The sequence below is a fragment of the Sus scrofa genome, unplaced genomic scaffold (assembly GCF_000003025.6).
Source record: "Sus scrofa isolate TJ Tabasco breed Duroc unplaced genomic scaffold, Sscrofa11.1 Contig26, whole genome shotgun sequence".
Classification (NCBI taxonomy): Eukaryota; Metazoa; Chordata; class Mammalia; order Artiodactyla; family Suidae; genus Sus; species Sus scrofa.
The window spans coordinates 104321-112209 of record NW_018085136.1 but is presented as its reverse complement, the minus strand read 5'-3'; the positions used below and the strand labels follow the sequence as shown (position 1 = coordinate 112209).

The 7889-nt window shown below is 32.6% G+C and overlaps 1 pseudogene; it reads right to left on the bottom strand.

Moving 5' to 3' along the window:
• Nucleotides 1-6024: 6024 nt before the first annotated feature.
• On the bottom strand, nt 6025-6909 carry LOC100515160 (annotated as a pseudogene).
• Nucleotides 6910-7889: the final 980 nt, after the last annotated feature.

The window sequence follows — 7889 nt, the reverse complement described above, 5'->3', positions numbered from 1 at the left end:
ACAAATAATGCCCTGTATTTTGTCTTTGTAATTTCTGCTTGCATGTTATATTGACCTGATGGTAATTGTAAAATTTTGTTTTCACTTTTCATGCAGGCAACATCTGGGAACTCAAATCCAGAGATGGGTCACCTCCATGTTTTTGTAGCACAGGGCCAATGAAGAGAAGAGAATAAGAAAGATATTCAAATGTAGCCAAAAAAGAGGACAATTCAAGCATCAAGAATACTTACATGGCTGATCAGCATTCTGAGTGTTCTTCTCTGCAGGTACAGAGAAACCATGCATAATTAGTTCTAAATCTAAATTTACTTATTTATGTATTTATTAAATACAGGAGGCTGGACTTAATGACGCCAAAATAAAAACAGGTTCTCATTGTCAGATTTTCCAAAGAGAAAAAAGTCTCTCAAAGTAAGAAATGGCATCAAAATAAATATGATCTCAGTATTTTAGATGTAAGACACTTTGTTAAGACTTTGGAAAGATTTAAAGTGTCTTTAAATACACAAAAATATAATTAAGAGGATTAAGGGTATCATCCCACTGCCCACATACTTTCAGCCTAAATTTGAGAAAGACTAGTTGAAGAATATTTGCGGATGAGGCGCTTGTATAATGAGGTAAAACCCATTAAAAATAGATATCCTACAAAAATTTTGAAGACTTCTCTGAAGGAAGCACCATAGCCTTCCTTTTGAACAGAGGTATTTATTTCAGTTTTCTTGCTAAATACACACACACACACACACACACACACACACACCCAATTGTATACAGAACACATGGAAGAAATATGTCTATAGCTCATACACTTTTCTTTTTAATTAATAAATCTGCTTATATTTTTTATTTTTTACTAACTTTCTGAAGATACAATTGACATAACATTTTATAAGTTTAAAGTGGTCAAAATGATTTGATATACACATACGTTGTAAAATTATTACTGAAATAAGGCTAGTTAATACACTCATCACCTCACATAGTTATAAATTTTGTTTGCATGGTGATAATCTTTAAATTCTACTCTCAGCCACTTTCAGTATATAATAAATATAGTTAACTATTGTCACAATGCTGTACATTAGATTCCCAGAATTTGCATGTCATATAATATAATCTTATACCATTCTAACAACATATCCTCATTTCTTCCATCACCTATCAATCAACAGTCTACTCCTTTCTGAGTTTTGTTTTAGATTGAACACTTAAGTGAGGTCATACAGTATTTGTTTTTTTTATTTCACTTAGTATTTTGCCCTCAAAGTCACTACTTTTTGTCTCTTAAATGGCTAAGTAATATTACACACACCTTGAATTTTCTTTATACATTCATCCATCAGTGGGCAAATGCATTTAGGTTATTTCCATGTTTGGCTATTTCAAATATTCTGTAATGAACTTGAGATTTCCAGTATTTCTTCATATTCTTGGATATACACAGAGAAGTGGAACCATTGCAACATATGGTAATTTTATTTTTAATTTTTCAAGAAACATCCATTATTTCTTTCATGGTGGCTGAACAAATTTATTATTCTACAACCCATATAGTAGGGTTCTCTTTTTCTACATCCTCACAAGCATTTGTTGTCTCCTGTATATCTCATATAGCCATCCTAACGTTTTCAAGTGATACTCATTTTGATTTTGATTTGAAATTCTGTAAAGATTAGTGATATTGAGCACCTTGTCATAAACCACTTGTACAGTTACATGTCTTTTTGGAAAAATATCAAATCAGGTTCTTTCCCTATTTATTTATTTATTTATTGCTGTTGAGTTGAAATTTCTGGTATATTTTAAATATTAACCACTTATGAAATATATGATTTGTCAATATTTCCCCAAGTTCCATATGTTACCTTTTCATTTTGTTGCTTATTTTCTTTAGTGTGAAGAGTAGTCTGGATTTAGAGCTTGTGATCCTGGACTCAGGTTGATATAAAGATGGAATGAGACTTAACTGACCTGACATCTTTTGCCTCCTCCCTCTAGGATCCCTGAGCTGCTCTTTTACAAGTCTGACAACATCTCTGGACAGATTTTCTTTATGTAGCCCTGAAACTAACAGGAGAAGGAAACAGACTCAGAGGAGCCCTGCCAAGGAATCATTGGTATGGATGAAGTCACCTTGGAACCTCATTAAAAGTCCAGCAATCAGCTGAATACCAGAGAGTGACATCAGTCTATGCCACATGGAACAGAAGCATTATTAAAGTAGTTATGCCTAAATTCACATACTGTCAGTTACAAACAAGTGTATGGCAAGATATAACCCTGTGTGTGATCATATTAAATATATGCATATGCATAAACATATGCAGTATATTCATAATACTAGTCAGATACTGAGTCACATGTTGTCGGGTACAGATGCCTGTGTGTTCACATATTGACATATACAGCAATTGGCAACAGATCTACATATCAGTGATTTTGTATAAACATGTTTTCATACAAATTCACATGAGGCCAGATGCAGGCCTGAGTGTGTGGTGGGATGCATACTTGTGTTTTGTTTGATACAGGCCTATGAATATTTGGATACAGACATATGTCCATGGCTTTGGGGACTGTGCTATAATTCGTGCCAGCAAAAAAAACTAATCCCTTTAGGACCATCACTTCACTGAAAATGTGAATTGAATGTAAATAAGAAAGTCTTTTCAAATAAGGTGACCAAAAAGCAAGATTTATGTACATTCTGCAGAGATGACTACAATTTTTTGAGATGTCAATCAATCTTTCACATATGGATAACTGAATCACTTTTCTGTACACCTGAATCACCTGAATCACTTTTCTGTACACCTGAATCACTTTTCTGTACACCTGAAACAAACACAACATTGTTAATCAACTATACTGCAATGTAAATTAAAATAAAATTTAAAAAATAGGCTACAAGGATATATTGCACAACATGAGGAATAGAGCCAATATTTTGTAGTAACTGTAAATGGAGTATAACCTTTAAAATTGCATAAAAATTAAAAAATCCTTTAAAATATGTATCTTTTTCTGGATTGGAAATAAATTTTTAAAATATGTAATTTTCCTCAAAATAAATATGTAGAGTCATGACTTTCTGAATATATTCTATTGGGAAGTTTTCAAATTTAGGAAAATTGACCTAAAGTTTATCAGGAAAAAAAAAAGATGAATAGTTAGGGGAGACTGTCCATATTAGGTGTAAATACACATTAAAATCCTTGAACAGAGAAATATGTTAGTGCTAGGGAAATACACAAAAGAAGGATAGTGGTGGAAAGGAGGAAGATGAGGAAGGACCCAAAATTTGAAATTTCTTGATGGTATGAGACCTTACATATTATCTAAAATATCTATATTAAACATGATTAAGAATTACATTTGCAGATGACTTTATCTACTTAGGGAAAATAAGCTTAGGAATTTCCTCGCAAAAGACAAAAAACAAATTCTAAATGGGTGAAAAAATTAAAGTGTTTTGAGGGGTTCCTGTTGTTGCTCATCAGATTATGAACCCAACTAGTATACATAAGGATTCAAGTTCAATCTCTGGCCTTGCTCAGTGGGTTAAGGATATGGCATTTCTATGAACTTCAGTGTAGTTCTCAGATGAAGCTCTGTGGCTTAGGCTGGTAGCTGCAGCTCCAATTTGACCCCTAGCCTAGGAACTTCCATATGCTTTGGATGTGGGCTTAAAAAGAAAATGAATTTTTTAAAAAGTGTTTTGAAAAGTTATTTAAACAAAAAAAATAATAAAAAGCAGTGAAGTTTCCAAAAGTGATGTTGTAAAAGACATCAAAAAATAAAAGAATATTAAAACATAATATATTTATATTGAAACTCACAACTATAACATAAATAAAAAAATAATGTAAATATTGTAGAAAATATCGCAGAAGAGTATTATTTGTAGAAAATATATGTATAAAGAATCAATCAAGGGAATTACCTTGTGACACAGAAGGATAAGGATCCAGGGTTGTCACTGCAGTGGCTCAAGTCTTTGCTCTGTCACAGGTTTGATTCCCTGGTGCTGTAATTTCACATGCCACAGTTACAGCTAAATAAATAAATAAATAAGTTAATCAAATTTTATCAAAAATTCCTTACACTGCTATATCAAGCTTTCAAACATACATGTAATTGAAAAAGTTTAGAAGTGAATTTTATGTCCCATACACTGTACAAGGAACAGAAAGCACAAATACATGAAATAAATTTCCATGACTTTGGGGAGCTTGTAGACCATTGAACATAGATAATTAACAAATATTCTAATATTATCATGTGAAATAACTATACAAATTTGAAAACTAAATTTCTGTCTTGGTTCACTTGGGTTGCTATTATAGAATACCATGAACTAGATGGATTAAACATTAAGTATTTTTCACAGTTCTAGAGGCTCAGGTCCAAGATTTGGGTGCTGGCAGTTTCCAAGTCTGGTGAATGACTCCTTCCTACTTCATAGACAGATATCTGTTGTGTCCTCACATGGCCAAATTGTCTAGTGACTCTGGGACATCCTTTGTAAATGCATTTATCCCATTCATGAGGGCTCTTTCTTCTTGAATTAATTAGTTCCCAAAAGGCCCACCTCCAAATACCACCTGCATTGTAAAAGATTTAACTTATAAATTTGGAGGTGAAGCAAACTTTCAGTTTATAGCAACAAACAAAATAAAAATTATTTATATAAATTCTGCTAACTCAAATGTTTGATACTATTTATCAAATGTTATTATCTTTCATGACTTTGATATAAAAATAATCATGAAATAAGGATTAAAAATCAGGATATGAAGTTTCTCATACTGTATGGTTTACCACTGAAAATCACTGATTACTCCACAGCCTTACCCTCTCATCAATCCAGACTAAATAAGGCAGGCAGACTAATATTACTTTCACCATATGTTTCTGACAATATAAGAGGGAAATTATATTTTGTTTCAAGTCTGATTGAGAGAGAGAAGGAGTTTGGTGAATGATATACCTGTCAAATAAACCAAAATATTCTGGCCTCTGTATTACCTAGTAATCTGTATTTTCTTAATAAATGAGATAAGAATGCCATATGTTATAGCATCTTTCTTACCAATTATATCACAAAATATCTGATGTCAAGTTCTTTAGTGCAAGTTTGAAGCTTATGTGTTCTGGAGTATGAAATTTTACGTGTGAAAGGCAGAGCCTGGGTCTTTATAAAAAACTATGAAATAATATAAACAACAAAGAAATAGAGTTAGGAATATTGAGAAAGATCAGAGGGGTATTTCTAAACTATGTGGAAAGAGTAATGGATCATTTTTATGAAAATATAACATCAAGAAAAATTGATCCATTTGAGATAATATGATTGCCCAAATGGGAAAACAAGTACTATTTAGTTATTTTGTACAAATACACCTTGTTCATTCAGATTATTTTTATATACATAGCCTCCTTATAGTTAATATTACAACTTGAAAAATCATTCTTCTTCAACATTAGAATCTTGCAGATACAAAAATAAGATATATACTCCAATTTATTACTATGGGCTGTCTTTGCCTAGGTAGGAGTGAGCAAAGTTTTAAGTCTTATTTCACATTTTTTCTGAAGTCTGTAATGAGTCCTATTAATCCTGAGAAAAAATTACATTAAGATAGAAACATGAGAAAATCCTACACTAACTAAAAAAATTCATAATATTAACTATAACATAATTCATCTCATAGAACATGAACATATTTTCTCAAAAGACATTTTATACCCCCAGACTATATATATATATAAAACACTCAGGAATTGTGAAAAACTAAAAGTGTATTTCATTTATATGTGTGTAATGTGAACTAAGAAACTATGAATAATTTAAAGTATGCTTTGATTATTGGAAGTTTCCATATAATAAATGTTTTCATCATACAAAAGATATTAAACCTGAGCAGAAATTACTACAGTTAAAGTCATTACTTACACATGACTTACCTAGAATGAGTAATTTTTCATTGAATATAAGTAAGACATTTTTCTGCTGCTTCATTTTCTTTTTCTGATCCAGAGGTTTTTCATGGCAATCTTCATCTCTCCATTTCTCAGAGTATACATTACATGATTCAGCAGAGGGTGATAATGGTACAGAACACAGTCAATGATTTATTAATGGGTAAGATAGAAGGTGGTCTCACATGCATAAAAATACAGGGCACAAAGAATAGGACCGCCATAGTAATGTGGGAGCCACAGCTGGATAACGCTTTGCACCTCTCTTCTTGACTGAGAGTTTTCAGGAAGTGAATAATGACTCCATAGGACACATCACCCTCTCATTGCCAATCACTGTCAGGCCAATAATGTAGGTACCCACATAGGCAAGTTTTAACAAAGGGTAAATGTCACATATCAAATGGTCAATGACATTGAAGCCACAGAAGGTAAGGTTGTAAACCAAGACTAGTTGTACTACAACATGTAGAAACTCACCAACCCAGGCCAACATCAGCAGCAGAATATGCACTCACTGATTCATGATTATCAAGTAATACAAGTGTTTGCAGATGGCCACATAGAGGTCATAGGCCATAACTACCAAAAGCAAAATCTCAGCACCACCAAGTAAGTGTCCTACCAAAAGCTGGGTCATGCAATCTTGGAAGGAAATGGTTTTCGTCTCACAGAGTAAGTCTATAATAACATTTGGGGTGACTATAGTAGAATAAAAAGCATCCATAAATGATAAGTACGAAAGAAGTACATAGGAGTATCCAGAGTTGGGCTGACCACTACAGTCAAAATGATGAGGCAATTGCCCACCATCATCAGAATGTAGATGAGCAAGAACAGGACAAAAAATATTTTCTGACCCTGGATGCTCTGAGTGAGCCCCAAGAGGACAAACTCAGTTACATTGCTCCTTGGTTTCATCTAGTCTGTATGAGAGCTGAATTCACATATTACAAGAAATTTACCTACAAAACAAGGAGAAAATTTTTAAATACATTATGTTTCATCTTTTATTTGTGCATTCAATTAAAATAAATTGAATGGAGTGTCTATTTGAGTCTGAATTCAATGTGTCATAGACATTGTGATTACCAAGCTGAATAAGGCATAGTTACCTGTCCTCAGTGATATGATATAAGACAAGGGATCAGACAATAAATCTCACAGTGTTGCTCACTCCATATTTCTCTCATTTTACTCTTAATTTTGACAAATCCTGTTTGTCTTTGCTTTCATATTATATCACAAATCTGATCAACTACTTCTTCTCATATCCTTCCTGTCCCACTGCAATAGCCTCCTACCAATTTCTCCACTTTTTTCTGGTCCCCAAACACTTGTTCTCATGAAATAGTTCAAATTATACTCTTCAAATCTTGTATTATTGAATCATTCAATGGATCTACACTCTTACACTGGCATTTGAATCACTCTCCCACAACTTAATTTTTCAAATCTAATACGTATGTTAAAAAGAATGTTAATCCTACTTTGTATCTGAAGACAGTGAAACTCAGAATATCTCCTTAATTTTACAAAGGTCACTCACTTTTAGGTGATAAAACTAAAATGGATTATAAGTTTTATTTATTTCAAAATGACAATTTATTACATAATAAAAATCCTGCTATATAGCACAGGGAGCTATATCTAGTTACTTGTTCTACTGATGGAACATGATGGAGGATAATGTGAGAAAATGGAGATCTAAATATATATATCTCCCTTTGCTGTATAGCAGAAACTGACAGAATATTGTAAATCAAATATACTTTTAAAAAATCTTTAAAGTCACACAATTGAGAGGACTGCTTCCTGCTATTTATCATTAGTCTTACCTTGTGGAGCCTTGTTCACAATCTAAAAGGAGACTTAAGTTACTCATAGGCTTGATGTTTCTG